Source organism: Schistocerca piceifrons, chromosome 6 (assembly GCF_021461385.2).
Source record: "Schistocerca piceifrons isolate TAMUIC-IGC-003096 chromosome 6, iqSchPice1.1, whole genome shotgun sequence".
Classification (NCBI taxonomy): Eukaryota; Metazoa; Arthropoda; class Insecta; order Orthoptera; family Acrididae; genus Schistocerca; species Schistocerca piceifrons.
Window position 1 is genome coordinate 545,330,583 of NC_060143.1, and position 21,221 is coordinate 545,351,803.

Here is a 21,221-nt window from a genome sequence, read left to right on the forward strand (position 1 = left end):
ACAGATTTCCAGAACGAAGGTGTCCCGACAGGAAGACGTTCGAAGCAATTGATCGGCGTCTTCGGAAGCACGGAACATTCCAGCCTATGACACACGACTGGGGAAGACCTAGAACGACGAGGACACCTGCAATGGACGAGGCAATTCTTCGTGCAGTTGACGATAACCATAATGTCAGCGTCAGAGAAGTTGCTGCTGTACAAGATAACGTTGACCACGTGTCCACGTCACTGTATGGAGAGTGCTACGGGAGAACCAGTTGTTTCCGTACCATGTACAGCGTGTGCAGGCACTATCAGCAGCTGATTGGCCTCCACGGGTACACTCCTGCGAATGGTTCATCCAACAATGTGTCAATCCTCATTTCAGTGCAAATGTTCTCTTTACGGATGAGGCTTCATTCCAACGTGATCAAATTGTAAGTTTTCACAATCAACATGAGTGGGATGACGAGAATCCGCACGCAATTGTGCAATCACGTCATCAACACAGATTTTCTGTGAACGTTTGGGCAGGCATTGTTGGTGATGTCTTGATTTGGCCCCATGTTCTTCCACCTACGCTCAATGGAGCACGTTATCATGATTTCATACGAGATACTCTACCTGTGCTGCTAGAACATGTGCCTTTACAAGTACAACACAACATGTGGTTCATGCACGATGGAGCTCCTGCACATTTCAGTCATTCATACGCTTCTCAAAAACAGATTCGGTGACCGATGGATTGGTAGAGGCGGACCAATTCCATGGCCTCCACGCTCTCCTGACCTCAACCCTCTTGACTTTCATTTATGGGGGCATTTGAAATTCCTGTCTACGCAACCCCGGTACCAAATGTAGAGACTCTTCGTGCTCGTACTGTGGACCTCTGTGATACAACACGCCATTCTCCAGGGCTGCATCAGCCCATCAAGGATTCCATGCGACGGAGGGTGGATGCATGTATCCTCGCTAACGGAGGACATTTTGAACATTTCCTGTACCAAAGTGTTTGAAGTCACGCTGGTACGTTCTGTTGCTGTGTGTTTCCATTCCGTGATTAATGTGATTTGAAGAAAAGTAATAAAATGAGCTCTCACATGGAAAGTACTTTCTTTGTGTCTGAGGAATGTTTCCTGAAAGTTTGCTCGTACCTTTATGTAACACCCTGTGTGTGTGTGTGTGTGTGTGTGTGTGTGTGTGTGTGTGTGTGTGTGTGTGTGTGTGTGTGTGTGTGTGTGTGTCTATATATATATATATATATATATATATATATATATATATATATATATATAAACAAAGATGATGTGACTTACCAAATGAAAGTGCTGGCAGGTCGACAGACACACAAACAAACACAAACATACACACAAAATTCAAGCTTTCGCAACAAACTGTTGCCTCATCAGGAAAGAGGGTAGGAAAGGAAAGACGAAAGGATGTGGGTTTTAAGGGAGAGGGTAAGGAGTCATTCCAATCCCGGGAGCGGAAAGACTTATCTTAGGGGGAAAAAAGGACGGGTATACACTCGCGCACACACACACATATCCATCCACACATATACAGACACAAGCAGACATGTGGTCTTTAAATATGTCTGCTTGTGTCTGTATATGTGTGTGTGTGCGAGTGTATACCCGTCCTTTTTTCCCCCTAAGATAAGTCTTTCCACTCCTGGGATTGGAATGACTCCTTACCCTCTCCCTTAAAACCCACATCGTTTCGTCTTTCCCTCTCCTTCCCTCTTTCCTGATGAGGCAACAGTTTGTTGCGAAAGCTTGAATTTTGTGTGTATGTTTGTGTTTGTTTGTGTGTCTGTCGACCTGCCAGCATTTTCATTTGGTAAGTCACATCATTTTTGTTTTTAGATATATTTTTCCTATGTGGAATGTTACCCTCTATTACAACCATATATATATATATATAATGGAAGGAAACATTCCACGTGGGAAAAATTATATATAAAAACAAAGATGAGGTGACTTACCGAACAAAAGCGCTGGCAGGTCGATAGACACACAAACAAACACAAACACACACACACAAAATTCAAGCTTTCGCAACAAACTGTTGCCTCATCAGGAAAGAGGTAAGGAGAGGGGAAGACGAAAGGAAGTGGGTTTTAAAGGAGAGGGTAAGGAGTCATTCCAATCCCGGGAGCGGAAAGACTTACCTTAGGGGGAAAAAAGGACAGGTATACACTCGCACACACGCACATATCCATCCACACATACAGACACAAGCAGACATTTGAAATATGTCTGCTTGTGTCTGTATGTGTGGATGGATATGTGCGTGTGTGCGAGTGTATACCTGTCCTTTTTTCCCCCTAAGGTAAGTCTTTCCGCTCCCGGGATTGGAATGACTCCTTACCCTCTCCTTTAAAACCCACTTCCTTTCGTCTTCCCCTCTCCTTACCTCTTTCCTGATGAGGCAACAGTTTGTTGCGAAAGCTTGAATTTTGTGTGTGTGTGTGTGTTTGTGTTTGTTTGTGTGTCTATCGACCTGCCAGCGCTTTTGTTCGGTAAGTCACCTCATCTTTGTTTTTTTATATATATATATATATATATATATATATATATATATATATATATATATATATATATATATATATATATATATATATATATATATATGAGCTCTTGGGGTTCCATTTCATTTCATTTATTATCATCCTTTGCATCATTTACATGATATAGAAATCGTCATAATACTGTCCAGAATTTGTACAGCAGAATATTACAAATTTCTATCAAACACATAAAATTAACATTATGTTGAAAATTTAAATATTGAGTAAAACACACAAAATTAACATTATATAATATGCTGAAAATTATAACATTGAATTACTGGGTTGTTCTTTTACATGCTCTTTTAACATGTACCGTATGTGATGGATTTATATATATTTAGTACATTTCGGAAAACACATATTACACGTAATTTAGAGTTGAAAGAGTATAAAGAAGATATAGAACTGACACTGCGAACAACATGATATTGACAATACAACTATCAGTTAGTGATTTAAGTATTCAAAATATTCCTCTGTGCTATAAAAATATCAGATACTTTTTTTTATTTCTGACTTAAATTTTCCTTCATCTTCTGTTCCCCTGATGCAGAGTGGCAGAGCATTATAAAGCTTTATTCCATAGTGGCTCACATGTTTTTGAGTTTGTGTTTTTCTTGTTCTTTCTACATGCAGATTCTTACAGATATGTGTATTGTAGTCATGAAGATCCGAATTTACCATGTAAACTACTCAAGTGTGTTCTTGTATGCAGTATGCTTTTTAATATGTACAAAGATGGTACTGTTAGTATGTTTAGCTGCATGAACAACAGCTTGCAGTGTGTTTGTGGAGAGCTGTGTGTAATAATTCTAATGGCCCTTGTCTGTAATTTAAAAACCTCTCTCAAGCGACTTTTAGTTGCACCCCAAAATGTTATTCCATAGGATATAATAGAATCAAAATAGACCATATACACCAATCTTGTACACTCTGCACTGAAAACTCTAGTAATTATTCTCAGTGCAAAACATGCTGAACTGAGTTTTTTGGATATGTATGTGACATGGCCTTTCCAGCTCAAATGCTGATCAATGTACATGCCCAAAAGTTTCGTACACCAGACTTTCTCTATTCCATAGTCACTCAATGATAAATGGTGATCATCCTTCTCATTTACTTCACCGTACTGTATGTAATCTGTTATATTTAAATTGAGTGTTAACTTACTAGTGTAAAACCACTGTTGCACACTCTTCATAACCTTTTCAGCTGTAGGTAATAAAGATTTGCTGTCATCACTTATAATTATGCTTGTATCATCTGCAAATAACATAATTTTTGATGATCTGTTCGGCCTTTCAATGTTATTTATATGGATTAGGAATAATAGGGGGCCAAGAACACCACCCTGAAGGACACCTACTGCCACTTTCTTAGCATCAAATACCCACTTTATTTTTTGCTTATTCTGAGCTGAGGTGAGTTCCACAGCCTGAGTTCTATCTTGGAGATAGGATTCAAACCATTTCCTCCCAATTCCTCTGATGCCTACTGCCTCCAGTTTGTCAAGGAGAATTTGATGATCTACTGTATTGAAGGCCTTGGAAAGATCTAGGTTGATTCCCACCATACATTTGTTATTGTCTAAATTTATAATAATTTCTTCCGTATAGGCCTGTATAGCTGTTTCATTGCTGTGACCTGTACGAAAACCATGTCGATTACAATTTAAAAGATTGAAGGTGTCCAGGTAGCTTATGAGTCTAATTTTCATCAGTTTTTCAAAAATTTTTGATAAAAATGGAAAGAGGGATATAGGTCTATAGTTTTCTACCTTATGTATATTCCCATTTTTTTAAATAATGGTTTAACCTTAGAAATTTTCAGCCTTTTGGGGAACACACCTTCATTGAATGATAAATTGGCAATATGTACCAGTGGTTCCAAGATTTGTGAGGCAACTTTTTTTATTATTGTCACTGGCACTTCGTCCAGATCTGCAGACATTTTGAGTTTCATACTGTTAATTACTTTCAGTATTTCATATTTATTAGTGGGACTTATTATCATACTACTGACTACTTTTGGTGCTGTTGTTTTCTCTTGTTTGCTCTTGCTTAAATTATCAGGTACACTTAGAAAGTGGTTGTTAATGTAATTGGGTGAGACTTCCTTCTTTATTTCAATGTTATCACTAGATTTAAGTACAATATCCTGGTCTTTAGAGCTTTTTCCCATTTCTCTTGTAACAATTTCCCATGTGGTCCTTGATTTATTGTCTGACTTCCTGATTAGTCTATCATTACTTAATACTTTTGCTAGATTAATTACCCTTCTATATACCTTTTGGTAGTTACTAACATGGTTTTCAAAATTAAGATCAGTATTAGTTTTCACTTCAGAGTTTAGTCTTTTCATAGTCTTGGAAGAGTTTTTAATGCCAGATGTGATCCAAGAATTTGTTGTCTATGGCTAAATGTGTTGATTTTAACTAATCATTTTGGAAAGCACATTTCAAAATTTGTCATGAAAAGAGAGGAGAAAACATTGTATGCAGCATCTGTATCAGTTTGCTACAATACTTCTGCCCACGATTGGTTAGTCAGTGTGACACCAAACTGGTTGCAGTTTTCAGGAGAGAAAATTTTCTTATACATAAGATGTACTGTTTTTGTATGTACTGGAACTGTGAGCACTTTAATAATAAGTGCGTTATGATCAGATATTCCTAGGTCACTATTTAAAACTTCTGTATCTGGGTTTTCTATATTTGAAAATATGTTATCTATAAGACTTTTTGAAGTGTTTGTTACCCTTGTAGGACTGTTTATATTAGAATATAAGTTGAAACTGTGTAGAATATTGAGGAATTTAATTTTAAATGAACTGTCTACCAACATATTGACATTAAAGTCCCCGCATACAATTATTGGTGACTTCTCATCATGTAAGATGTTCAGCAGTTCTTCAATCTTATTTTAAAAAATTCTGGGTCACCACATGGTGATCTCTACACTAACATGACTGTTATTTTCCTATTTTTTACATTCATTTCCACTGCTGTTGCATCAAAATGTTTTTCTACGCTCAGGAGTTCAGCTTCAGGCCTGTTTTTCACTTTAATATCTGATTTTACATAAATGTAGATACCCCCATTCTTGGCTTCCTTCCTAGAAAAATGACTAACCAAGGTATATGGGAAATATTAATATTTTCTAATTCATAATTTTTGCACCAAAGCTCTTGAATACAAATACAATCAACACAATATTCAATGGACTCAATCTTGAGATCTAGAATTTTATTTTTGAGACACTGGATATTAAGGCTAAGTAAATTTAAGCTGCTGCAACTCAGTTGAAAGGAACTCTTACTTGTATTGTCTGGTGCCAACGGTTTCTTCGTGTTGAGGCTGGGTACCAAAACTCCTTTAGGGACACAGATTTCCTGCACCTTGTCTTTCTTTCTTCTGGATGTGCTGCAACTTTTGATACTGGAATTCCTGTTGTATCTGATGACTCGCTGGCCGTAAGCACATATCTTGCTACTGATACTGTTGAAGCTGTTGTGGGGGCTTCATTTTCTTCAGCTACTTTTGTAGCAAGTGAAGATTCTACTGCTGGATCTGTTGCCAGTGATTCAGTTTCATTTTTATGTTGGAGAATTTCAGGTGCTGAGATGGGTGGTGGTGGTGGTAGTGGTATGGTATGGCAATTCTTGTCTTCAGCTGCTAATACTGCATTAAGAATTTCTCGACTAATGAATGCTTTTCCAAGTTTATTTCTGTGTAGCCCATGCCTGGTAAAATGACTTCTTTCTGAAGATGGTACATTCACATACGTGGCATTCGGGAAGCTTTGGCATATTTTTTCAAATTTTCTATTAGTAACAGCGATTTCTTTGTTGACATGAAATTGTATATTAATATAATGGTGTATTGGGGCCCATCAAGTAAGTTGCATAGTAACCACGCCAACTGCTCTCCCGCCACAGCTCATTGTACCTCTGGTGCGCTTCTCAACAGGTGTGACACCATCTGGTTAGTGACGCGTGTGAATGTATCCGCTCATGTGTTTGTTTTGCTCTGTTCTGTTCCAAACTGCCTTCAGAAGTGATGTACGAATTTACTTTTTGCGAAAATTGCAAAGAATGGTTTCCATGACCAAATTTTTTCGAGTATTGTTGTTTTATTCGCTAAATTGAGCAGAACTATTGAAATTTTGTACAAAGAACTCTAGAACTGTGGCACGCCTATCAAGAACTATGAAAAAATGTATATTTCTCGAAAAAGGGGTGCTAATTTCACACGACTCAACTCGCACAATAAAAACAACTGAAACATTTTCCAATTCCTACGTTTCTTTTGGGACTGAAAAAATAATATATATTTCTTGAAGACTTGATGTTAAATATAAACTTCGACGATAACTCAGATCAGTTTCCTTAAGTCAGTGATATACATTATGGAAGCATTTTAAGTATTACTTCATTCACGGTAACAGTGCCCTGTGAGTTACTCCATAGTGTGAACTTTTCTACATCTTCTCCTCCACCCCCAACCTCAGATTATCACCTACCACTGACATGTAGGACACTTGAAAACATGGTGAAAAAAAGTTTTACATTACTACCCTCAGAAAAAACTAATTATTGACTTTATCTGTTTTTGTTTAATGATGTGAGTTTTAAATGTGTGGGTCCATCATTCCTACAGTGGTGGAAATCAGTATAACAGAATTGAAATTTGTGGGAAAACTAACATTGTGGGTTGGAATAGTTGCACACAATGTATATGCAATAGCATCTGATCCAGTACAATGTCAAATGCAGTTGAATGGTATCGCATTTCATCTCAGTAGTACAGTACAAAACAAGACTTCAACAATTTAGGTGGTAGAGGGTGAAGTTCGGTATAAGGGAAATTGGCTCTGTACCATTTTAGTGTGTCTGTACATACCTTAATTGCAAATAGGACACAGCCACCATTAGTGACAGTGCATGTGTGTTCATAAATCACGATTGTGACAATGCCGTACGGAAAAGATTTATTATGTGACAAAAAAGCTAAAATCATTGTGAAATCGACAAGAAGTTGAGCCATTTAGTAGAGTTGTTGATAATTTTGTTAGATTGGTCATGATATGAGCAGAATGGAAAATATATGCTAATTAGAAAATTATCTGAGGCTTCGAAATGGTTACTTTTGCACAAAGCAAGACCCTCAAACTGTTATTTGTCTCAGCTTGTTACTGATTTACTGTTGCCAGTAACTACCAGATGTATATGACAAATTTTGACACATGATAAACATCTTGCATTCAAGAAACGACTGAGGAAACCTGCTCTAACATCCAAACATCAACAGGGTGGATTCAAATTTACTTAAAAACATTTGTTGTGGACTTCAGAATGGGATAAAGTAATCTTCAGTGATTAGAAGAAGTTTAATTTAGATAGATGAGAGGATTTCAGAGTTACAGGCATGGTCTGAGAACAGAGAGCCAGGTAAGATTGAGCAGAAGTTTGGAGAGCCTTCTGTGCTATACCGTAGGTAAATCACCCCTTGCTGGGCTGAACACTAGAATGAACTCTTTAACATGTACACTGAAATGCTAGAGATGGAATTGAGTAGATTGTATGAGGACCTAGAATACGGAAGTGTAATGTTTCAAAAAGATAATGCATCTGTATATTTTTCTGCTACAACCAAAATGTAGTTTGAAGATAAAGACAGCAATGTCTTGTCCTGGACTGCATGTAGCCTGGGTCTGAACCCCATGGAAAGCATTTGGGGAATACTTGCAGAATGTGTTTATCACAATGGAAGGCAATTTGAGGCTCTGTGAGTTGAAAAGAGTGACACAAGAAGAGTGGCCAACAATTTCATTGCAAGAACTACAAAACCTAACAAAATCAATGCCAAAGAGAATTTCTGAGGTAATTATGAAGAACGGAGTGGATGTTGGACAAAGTACAAATAGTGCAGTAACACAACAGTACAATGAGTGCCTTTTTACCAATTTCCACACAGAAAATGTAAATGGCTTATTTTGTTACTCGTATTATGAAAGAAACTATGTAATTTGATCATTATTGTTTGTCTTAAGTGTATCTACTACTCCTATTGTAAATTTGATACATACATGCTTTAGACTTTGTACTTTCACTTCAGGAAACCTTTCTTTGTACTGATTTTCGACACTGTATAAATTTCTTAAAAGAATTGAACTGAAGAGCTGAAAACAAATATCATGTGGTCAAAATCTGAATAACTATGCATACCTGTTTTAATGTGTCACAAGGTGCTACCCAAAATATGCGAGAATTAGAATACTGCACCCAAAAAATCAGAAGCAGAAAGTCCCACTGCTAGGCACCTCAAGTTGAGTCTTTCAACAGCCAGTCTGCCAAGTGTCTTCATTCTGAGTTTATCGGTGTGAACTTTGTTTCAGATTTCCTTACACCCTGTTCTACTGTGTCTGCGAATTTAGAAATGATTTACTTGAAAGAACAAAGGATCTGCATTTAGTTTTGACTAAAGTTCCACACATTGCAGATGAAACACACTGTATGCAAGGAAGAATATTTGAGTAGTTTACGTGATTTAAAGATGGCCATAAGACTGTGGATGACAACACTCCAGGCACAACCCTGGAAACTAGCACAATTAAATGCATGAAGTTGTGGCATCGATAGTTCATATCGACCACGAAACTTAATATCTGTGAACTCTAAGTGCTCTGTCGAGCCTCCATCTTAACTTTACTTTTGTCAGTTCTTTGTTATACTTCATTCTGTACAGATGCAGTTTCGAGTGAAAATATATAAGAGCTATGACATATATGGGAATTAAGTTTTCTATATCCTGATTACCGATCCCATTCCCATAGTGCTGACCCTGCAGTTTGTTCGCGTTTCACGTCTTCCAGGCCGGTGTTTATGCAACAGGTTATATGCACTATGCAATGACCACACCAAACAATGCCTTGTTCAAAGATGTGGAAGCACAATTCCGCTCACCGAGTTTTGTTGTTTCTTCGCCAACGGCGTATTCATCATTTACTCACAGTGATTCATGTTCTCAACCAACACCGTGTGTTAACATAATTAGTTTTCAACAGTCGACAACTATGCCATTAGAGCGAACAATGGACTCAGGCTTTGTGCCACCGGATTATGCCCATCCGACAGTGAAATGTGAACTGAACAGTATTTCAAATTGTGTCTCTTCACATTGAGTGTTTCAAGAACAAAGTGATCTCCTTTTGAACACGTGTTTAGCCACCCACCAGCATGCTACATCAGTTACTGTCAGGCCATGTGCAATGCCCCCATTACTACAAACCATGCCGGATCTGTTCTGTGCATGCACTGTTCCAGTTGTGTCCAATTTACATGCACAACTCGGTGTTTTACGTGACATGGACCTCCTTACCTCGCATCAGTGGCCCGCCACATGCACTACAGGCATGTTATGCATCAGAAAGTTTCCAAAGTTCTCAAACCCCCCTCCCCCACTTGCGGGGATCCCTATTTCTGGTCTCTCAACTGCCTGCTGCTCCCACAGCACTGTCTGTGTCTGCCACGCTAGTCTCTCACCCTGTTCCAGAAGCGGGTCGTTTCCATGCAGCACTCGTCACTCACGGTCCAGTTTCCAGGCCCCTCTTGTGTGCCATCCATCCACCCGTTTCCACGGTACCATCCATGCCTACCACACCATATTTTCATGACACACAGTCAACTATGCCAGCTGCCGCTACTACGGATTCGCTCGCCTGGTTTAAATACGGGCCTACTGCACGAGCCTCTGACTTAAACTTAGTTCAGCCGCTACCCCAGGAGACACTGAAGCCGCCATTGTCACCCCCTCCTGGCCACCTGCCGAAGCTACCGCCCTTATACGAGGACAACCCGGCATCATGGTTTGCACTCGTCGAGCATCAGTTCGAGTTGCATCATGTGTCTGATGACAACTCAAAGTTTCTCTGTCTCATCACATGCCTCCACAACAACTCAGATTTGGTTTGTGACCTGCTCCTTTCGCCGCTACCTCCACCAAAATACGAGTTTGGAAAGAAGACCATAATGAAACGACTTGTGTGCTTGCCACAAGAGCTAATAATCAAGATTCTCTGTGAGGAGCCCCAGGAGGAATGCACGCCTTCACAACTCTGGCACCAACTTCGATTGCTCGTGAACGAGCACACCATGCCTGACGCCATGCTATGGGCTGTATGGTCTGCCAAACCATCTACCGATCTACAGATCCATCAGTTACCACACTCGTTCGAGTCCATTGGCTCCTGCCTACGCATCGCTGACCAGTTGTATTCGCTGCTGCGGCAACATCAGCCGGTTCATTCCATACCGTTCATTGGCACAGCCTCCCCCGCATACCGACCTTCGGCCGGCAGAGGCAGGGCTTGTTCCGCCAAGCCACCACACATCTCATGTCAGAACATTTTGTTTGGGAGAATATCAAATGGGACTGTCAAACCTGTGTACGCAGTTGCATCGCTTGCCAGCACAACGAGATCAGCCACCACACCTCCCTGCCTTTGGGCAAGTTCGACATTCCTGCAGGACAATTCTGTCATGTACATATTGATCTGATCGGGCCTCTTCCTCCTTCAGAGGGCCATAGATATATCTTACCAACTATCGACCATTTGTCTTGCTGGTTCGAGGGTGTCCCTCTCCCTAACATTACTGCTGAGACAGTAGCCAAGGCTTTCATTGGCTCGTGGATTGCTCGTTTCGGGTGCCCGACCACTATCACCACCGGTCCAGGTTGACAGTTTGAATCCTCTCTTTTCACCATCCTCTGCAATATCTGCAGTATTAAAAAAATACACACTACTGCCTATCACCCACAGAGCAATGGGTTGATGGAGAGATGGCACCGCACCCTCAAGACGGCCCTTCGATGCCATGATTGTCTCTGCTCAGAAGCTCTCCTGTGAGTGCTACTTGGTCTACGCTTGACCTACAAACCTGACCTACAGGGGACTATATCCGAATTTGTTTTTGGCGAGAATCCAGTCCTACTGGGGGAACTTATTCTTTCCCATGTTAGCGAGGATCTTCCCCCCTCACCAGATTTCATTAGCCGAATGTGCATGCATTTTCAACGAATGCATTTACACCCACCCATCAGTCACTCACTGCCCAAGGCTTATGTTCCCACTGCACTCTCCAACTGCTCCCATGTCATGCTGCGTGATGATGCAGTTAGTCAACCCTACAAGGTCCTGTGGGGGACATGACTTTCGATATCATGATTAAAGACCGCACACAGACAGTTTTTCTGCATCTTCTGAAACCGGCTTTCATCACCCTGATGGTCTCACACAGCCATAGTTGGACTCTGTAGATGATCCATCCTTGACCAAGAACGAAGACGTTCTCCCATCAACCTCACCACACACCTCTTCCACCATTCGCTGGTTTCCCAACCTCGCCCCCTGTTTCACCCTGTGCAGGTTTCGTGCCCTCACCTCCAACATCGGAGACACACACACTTATTATCAGTTTGTCCTGCAGCATGCCGCTGCACCGAGTGAACGACGTTTCAGTAGTGACGTTCGACAACTGAGTGCTCATTCTTTTGACAGACACTGAGGTCCCACCATCGGACGGTCCCTTATGCGTCAACATGATACACAACCTCACACTCGGGTGCGAGTGTGACCAAGTATCTCTATGTGGTTTCATTTCTGTGGACGGCTTGATCCACTTAAGGGCCACACACGCCTCCACCACACCGTTGACCGCCCCACCCGCTTACTCCCGGGCTGGCCGCCGTCTCATCCGGCCACAGTGGCTGACTGACTATGAAGTGGACCTGCCTATCACTGCTCCGCCTGCACAATCCACCTCGTTCGAGATGGAAGTACCTGTGGTGCGCCTGCCTACGCGCAAGATTTCCACTGATGTCGACGCCTGCACGCCTTCACCCTTGGACATCTATAGTACTCCGTACTGTGTGTGTGTGGGTAGTTCGTATTGACCACGAAACTTAATCTCTGTAAACTCTAAGTGCTCTGTCAAGCCTCCATCATAACTTTACTTTAGTCAGTTCTTTGTTATAGTTCATTCTGTATGGACACAGTGTTAAGTGTAAATATATATGAGCTACGACATATATTAAGTTTTCTATATCCAAATTACCAATCCCATTTCCATAAAGTGATCCAGAGGGCAGACAGTCCTGAATGTTTGTGAAAACAATGGAATTTCATATAGGACATGTCAACACATTCTAGTTGGTGAACTGACCAATTGCAGTGAAATTCATTCCTCATCTTTTGAACAGTGACCAACAAGACCGCCAGGATCATGTGTGCACTGAGCTACAACAACAGTTCAAGAAGATAAAAGTTTCCTAACCAGAATCATAAGTACCGATGGATCATGGATTACGGTTATGATGCTGAAATAAAAAAAAGCATTCTTCACGATGGAAGACACTGTGCTATCCTTGGACCAAAAATTGTGTAAAATCATAGCAACATCAAGACAATGATAATGTGGGTATGTGGTTTTAACAAACAAACAAAAAAAAGTGAAACATTATGGAACTGTCTGTACAGAATTTCTTCCAGATGGTCGTACAGTCATAGGGAGGTTGTATTGTGATGTTTTGAGAGGACTGAGGGAAGATGTTAGATGCACATCACATGAGAAATTGGAGAACAGAGGCTGGTTGCTTCATAATGATAATGCACGTGCACATACATCGCTCATTGTGAGGAAATTCCTGGCAAACAGCAACATGACAAATATTCCTCCACACACCCCATTTGCCTGATTGCCTTGAGATTATTTCCTCTCCATAAAATTGAAGTTGAATGGGCAGGATTTTGATTCTATAGAGGAGATTCAAGTGAAATTGCAACTGAGTTTGAACTTGATTCAGCCAGCAGATTTCGAGCACTACTATCGATGATGGGAGAACCACTGGAAGCATTGCATACAAGTATGAGGGTACTACTTTGAAGGTAATGGTTGAAATTAAGATGTAAGGTAAGTTTTCTGATCTTTATGGGGATATTCTCATGTACTTTCGGTAGTGCCTTATATGTACTGTACAGTGACAAAACCTACATATGGGATGCCATGTTGTTCTCTCCACATTGCTGTGGGGTCATACTATGCTTTTAATGTAATGTAATGTTTGGTTTGATGTAGCTTGATAATGTCCAAGGGGGAAAAATTAGTTACTCCATAATAATGAAATACAGAGTTTATGTCAAGTATATGACAAAAAGCAACCTACATAGGAAAATAACTTGTTTTCAAAAATGTTGGGATACAATTTTAAGAATAAAAATTATATTCTGTCTATGGAGAAAAGCTGAAAGGGGGTTACTACTGTTATGGTCTATTATCCTTTCTGCAGTGTCTGCAATTACGTACAGTGGGGATGGAATTTAGATTAGGGCAGCACTCGGAGCAGGATTTCACCTGTCATTGGCACCACATTGGCAGTTAAGCCAGTCACTGCATGTGCAATGGCTGCACTGAGCCATGACTGATTCAGATTGAGATATAAGGCCCTAAATTTCTCTCATATATCTCATTGACAAAGGAATAAATGAATGCAATAGAAAGGGGTAAGATCCAGTACACCATGCAGCGATGAATTGCATTCAGTGTGAATTTTCTTTGATACTCTTTGAAGAATTGACTGGATACTCTGTGGTAGAGAGTAATATGGAATTATCTATCAGGAAAATTAATTTGTGTTAAGTTACCTGAAAATTTATTACAAAAATTCAGCATAAGTCATAACACAATTAAACATCAGTGACTTACTACAGCCCCTTACATATGAACAGGGAAATATGTTTTGGTTGTGAGAATTCAGCATGAGTTAGCCTCATCAGACACAGTGAATTTCATCTAATTTGTGAAAGGTAATCAGACATGCACACAACCAAAGGGATCACACAGACAGAAACTAAGAAGGCGAATGGTCTCATCACCAACTCCAGCTGAGAACAATGAAGCTCTGAATAAACTATTTGAAACAGGGAAAATTGGCACTCTTTAAACTGGCAACCTATGGCACACTTTAATAGTGCAAACTACAGCTGAAATGATAATTTCAGAAATGTTGCAGAGTGAGTGCTTCACAATCTTAACTGCATTTGAGTAACCAAAGAAAAGTGTAAATTCCCCATGCTCCACTGACATCATGACATGACTACATGGGTGATACATGGCTAACATAAGACCCACATGCTCAGTCCAAAACTTCACATGAAATAATTAATATACACTAACGATAAACACAATGTATATTGTGAATTACTGCCCACTCCTGGAGGTGCTAATGCCATCAGATTTAAACACCTGCTAACTCATAAATTTCAACCTGAGTTATTACTTAGATCCACATTCTGGCAGAAGCATTTCTACTACCTGAAGCCTGACACAGCAGTCTCCCACAGAACTTAACATCCTCTGCTGGACACTTGAGTCCAGAGCAAAAATCTTATAATGGGGGCAGTCGCAGTCTCCAATGCCCACTGCATGATGTGCCACAGTAAGCCAGTCAAAGTGACAGCAGAAAGCACAGGATGCAAATGTGCACAGTGCCTTGAAGACAGAGGACTTTCTCATGCCTTCTTCACTGGATCTACCCATCACTGATTGAAAGACTAGGATTTCAAAACGGAGGGAAAGTGCACTGTGACCTTTGTGGCTCACTGCTGCCAGTCAAGGTTTGAGAAAGCCAATGAATTTCCCTTGTCTCTGGTGTGGAGGAAAAATAGAAAGGAATCACCTCAATTTTGCCCCAGAGATGCTATGTTGCTCTTTTCTCAAAAGTGGCTACATAAGGAACTGGGATATGGAAACAAATGAGGCTGCTGAACTCAGTAGTCACATGATGAAATTAAGATAAATTGTCTATTAGAAATCCTTTCCCCATGCATCAATATGTTACAGAACAATGTGGATTACGTAAAGATTAAATATAAAACCACAACAGTTCAGAAATGAAATTATGGAAGCTACACACAAACAAAATCCACATTATGAAAGATACGTGCAAGTAGAATCTACCTGTCATCACTTGGATACCTGCAGAAAAATTTCCAGAGACTCATTTTTTTTTATAAAAGAGAAGGGTGCAGGAATTTTTGTTACATCTTCTGTGTGTGGCTACAAAATAAATACGGGTTTAACTCTAGCTCCAAATCATCCATTTTTTGTCTTCGTTCTTTGTTTTGTGGTGAGCATTCAGTTAGGTGATATCAACACATAGACAGTCAAATACGATAGGATATGAAGGATGCATCATGTTATCACAACACCTCAAGAATAAAATTACTGACCACCTCAATTGGGCTCCAACAAGTCGACACTAGTCTCCAAGTACTTTACATCAAACATAAATATAAGTTACAAGGCTGAAATGTAAAGTAAAGTGTTCAGTCTCAAAGAGTTAATTAAAGGTAATGTTAGGCAACATATATTGCAAGAGTAGCTTTTCTACACGTACAACAAATCAGTAGCTATCACATATAAACAATGAGTAATAAACACAGAATGAGACACAATCAAGATCACTTAGAACACTACAATTATTGAGTGATAGGAGGAAGGGGGAGGTTTTCCAATGATGTTAGGTCTGCATTATTAGGAGGACAGTTCTGTATGCATGTATATCTATGAAAAAACAGCAAATACAGACACATACATTGAACTGAAACACAGGAAAGAAAGGCACAACAGACACATTATATCACAATTTAAATTGGCCGGACCATAATAAAAGACTTGCTCATGAATACAAGGGCGATATACTTGGGGACAATATTATAGAAATGGAAGAGAATGTAGATGAAGATCAAATGGGAGATACGATACTGCATGAAGAGTTTGACAGAGCACTGCAAGACCTGAGCCAAAACAAGGCCCCGGGAGTAGACAACATTCCATTAGAACTACTGACCGCCTTGGGAGAGCCAGTCCTGACAAAACACTACCATCTGGTGAGCATGATGTATGAGACAGGTGAAGTACCCTCAGACTTCAAGAAGAATAAAATAATTCCAATCCCAAAGAAATCAGGTGTTGACAGATGTGAAAATTACCAAACTATCAGTTTAATAAGTCACAGCTGCAAAATACTAACGTGAATTCTTTACAGACGAATGGAAAAACTGGTAGAAGCCGACCTCGGGGAAGATCATATTGGATTCCGTAGAAATATTGGAACACGTGAGGCAATACTGACCTTACGACTTATCTTAGAAGAAAGATTAAGGAAAGGCAAACCTACATTTCTAGCATTTGTCGACTTAGAGAAAGCTTTTGACAATGTTGACTGGAATACTCTCTTTCAAATTCTAAAGGTGGCAGGGGTAAAATACAGGGATCGAAAGGCTACTTACAATTTGTACAGAAAGCAGATGGCAGTTATAAGAGTCGAGGGGTACAAAAGGGAAACAGTGGTTGGAAAGGGAGTGAGACAGGGTTGTAGCCTATCCCCGATGTTATTCAATCTGTATATTGAGCAAGCAGTAAAGAAAACAAAAGAAAAATTTGGACTAGGTATTAAAATCCATGGAGAAGAAATAAAAACTTTGAGGTTCGCCGATGACATTGTAATTCTGTCAGAGGCAGCAAAGGACTTGGAAGAGCAGTTGAATGGAATGGACAGTGTCTTGAAAGGAGGATATAAGATGAACATCAATAACGGAAAAACGAGGATAATGGAATGTAGTCAAATTAAGTCGGGTGATGCTGAGGGAATTAGATTAGGAAATGAGACACTTAAAGTAGTAAAGGAGTTTTACTATTTGGGGAGCAAAATAACTGATGATGGTCGAAGTAGGGAAGATATAAAATGTAGACTGGCAATGGCAAGGAAAGCGTTTCTGAAAAAGAGAAATTTGTTAACATCGAGTATAGATTGAAGTGTCAGGAAGTCGTTTCTGAAAGTATTTGTATGGAGTGTAGCCATGTATGGAAGTGAAACATGGACGATAAATAGTTTGGACAGGAAGAGAATAGAAGCTTTCAAAATGTGGTGCTACAGAAGAATGCTGAAGATTAGATGGGTAGATCTCATAACTAATGAGGAGGTATTGAATAGAATTGGGGAGAAGAGGAGTTTGTGGCACAACTTGACGAGAAGAAAGGACCAGTTGGTATTACGTGTTCTGAGGCATCAAGGGATCACAAATTTAGCATTGGACGGCAGCGTGGAGGGTAAAAATCGTAGTGGGAGACCAAGAGATGAATGCACTAAGCAGATGCAGGAGGATGTAGGTTGCAGTAGGTACTGGGAGATGAAGAAACTTGCACAGGATAGGGTAGCATGGAGAGCTGCGTTAAACCAGTCTCAGGAATGAAGACCACAACAACAACAACAACATGAATGAGTGCACCAGATCACACAATGTTTTTCACTGAGTGGAAATTGGCGATGGACATACCGTATATAAATTGCATTTGGATTTTACCATCAGTAGAACTCAATAAAGTAGATCAGTCTTCTTTCTGATACCTATTGAACAAACATTTCCTTTTCCAGAACACTTCAGCTTACTACTGAGCCATTATACACGACGCTTTATAATAGCAATTCACTGTGTGCACCTGTTACACAGAGAATGATATGAAGAACTTCAGAGGTGACAGGGGCGGTGGCAGTTACACGATGTAGTTGTCAAAGACATGGCTTTTGTGAAGTGGAAGATTGTGCAGTCCAGATGGCCATCTATCATCTTCTAAGTTTACAACATTGGTAAGTTTTACTCTCTCTCTTTGATTCTCCAACAACTAGCCTCCACAGCACACATCCAACAAAGATTGGCTTGTGTACTCGATAGATAGCTTATTCAATGATCATGCCTCACATGAAAGTCATGTTGGTTCTGTTAACAGCATTTAGCTTATAATTGTTTGCTCAATTATGCCTACAGTTGAGCCCCTTTCAAAGTATTAAAACTGTACAACTCCAGTTGATCAAGGTTTATGTTGGTCTATTCTATTTACCGTTTACACCTTTCAGTGTAAGTAGTGCTAACTGTCCTTGCTGATGAAACTCTTCACAGTTCCCTTACAGTACTCAGTGTGCAAGACTGACAGAATGTCAAGAATGTCTTGTGTCCATTCTGAATCAACACTGCAATTTGTCCGCAGTTCACAACCAGCTATGTGTTGGTGAATCTCTCATGTGAACTTATACACACCAAGCCACATGATCTTGCTGGGGATTGAGTAATAACCTTAGAATTGTCCATTGTTTACAGATGGACACAAGAGAAATAATCTTCATAAAGTCAACTTTGACAGCATAATTAGTCTGTTTGCCATTAGACTTTTGCAGTCTCAAGAAACCACCTCTCGTGACTGTTCTGTGGGGAAGCATCACATGGGCTATCTCTTTGTTTTTCAACATGCCATGGTCTCAAAGGAGCAACCGGTTCCAAAAAATGGGCTTAAGTTGTCAGCTTGTGGCTTCACAACAGAGAGAATACCACTTTCACCTGTTTTTGCCAAGATCTCATTCCTCCATACAGTGTTTTGGTGGCTTGGTCACATGTAGTTAGCCAGCTGGCATTATGAAGGGTTAGCCCATTACATGATCAGGGAGACTGCAGTCTGCTCAGTATTCTGTCCTATGCCTTTCCACCGCCACAACTAGGATATTGATCCTGTGTTCGGCTGCCGTGGTGCATTGGGGGTGGAGGTCAGGTTCCCTGAACAATGTGCCACTGAGCTGATCACTCATCTTGGCCAATCATCGTTGCACCACGGGAGGCGACAGGATTTCTGATTTGCTAAGGCACCATTCCTGGAAGCTGGGGCCACGCGTCCACCTTGCTGCATCACATTGGTGTACCATGGAACAATTTTACAAAAATTTCGCATCATCAAGACATCGAAGTGTGAATCAGTCCCCAAAAATACATTGATACAACTCATCAATAAAGTTTCTTTATATTGCAAGCTCACTACGATTTAGGTTACCTTGTAAGAAAAGTAAAATTATGTAATGTCTATAGTTTACTTATCATGAATACAGTGCAATTAATTTTGATCACTGTCACTTCTTTCATAATCAAGAATAAGTTTATGGCAGTGTCAACAACATATGTTACTTACCCATAGAAGTTGCCGTGTTGAAAGTGACCTGATTCACGTGACAATCTTTATAAATTATTTGCATACTTCACATCCTTCACATTGTTATCTATGATGTTACAATCAGTGTAGAGGATACAAGAATTCTTCAGTAACTGGCCACTGGTAACAGAATATAAATCATAATATCTAAATATACATCCTCAGCATCAATTATGCATTACGCTAATACGGAAAGTGCAGCTAAGGGTTGAGTTACCACATGTGGCTGGTTTTTTGGAAGCAAAACTGTCATTAATTACCCATAATCTTAACATGCTATCATCTACAATCACCCCCAGCTACTATTATTTGCAAACATCAGTGAGACACATATGTCGATTGAGAGGCAAGCCTCTTTTAATACTCTTAAGCAATAAGTCCGCATACTGTGTCCTGACTCATGCATGCTTATTATCACCCCTTAAAAAATTCATGTTCACTAAATATAATATACCACAAAACTTAACTACTCAAACGTTACAAGATTTGATAGAAAAACCAGATTCCTCAATCATCTCTTCTTTCTTTGATACCTCTGCTGTCTAGTCCATAAACAATCACAAAATCCTGGCATTTCCTTTCCTCTCCTCAAATGATTAGCTTTAGAAATCAGTTCTTCTTTAGAGTTGTATCTGTGCAATGATTCTGAAACATTTCCAAAGAAAATGGCACATACCTCTCACACATGAAATGAAAAGTGATAGATAAGAGATAATGAAAAGTAATGGATAAAGTATGCACCACCTAAATCAGTTGAGATGGTGGTACAGACATATCACATAATTTGCTGGTTCTTTACACATTATAAATACCTATGATTTTTACACACACACACACACACACACACACACACACACACACACACACACACACACAGAGAGAGAGAGAGAGAGAGAGAGAGAGAGAGAGAGAGAGAGAGAGGATAAATTGTTCCTAATGTAACAAAAGGGAAAGTGTTTCCTCAGAACACATGAAGTAAAATTATGGCCATCATAAATATGAGAATCACTCAACATTCATTAAAATAAGTCCACTAATCAATGAGGCACATCCTCACATAGTTACATATTAGTTTATTAACTCATAACATCAATCACACACCACACTCATGACATCACTGATCAATAAGAGATCCATATACATCACCTCATACTTTCATCTGCACAATACTCTGTAAAGAAGGAAAACTTAAAATATCACATACATTTGCTTTGCTGCAGAGGAAGGAAAATAAATGCACATAAAACCTCAACCAAAGAAAGAAATGAGAAACTTAAACTGTCTTCTGCCCAGCCAATCCGTATTTCATTTGCCAATAATTCACTATTACCTCTCAGAATTTCAGCAGACTGTTATAACTACCTCTGTGGTGGCATTGCAGCATGTATTAAAATGTCAGTGTCACTCTGTAATCACACTGATTTAGTGGAACATCATCACTCTCAGTAAATTAACTATGCTTAGCTCTCATCTATAAGCCAGTACATCAAATCTCTGTAACACCGCTCTGCAAAATCTCTCTCTCTCTCTCTCTCTCTCTCTCTCTCTCTCTCTCTCGATCTACTAAAAAACCC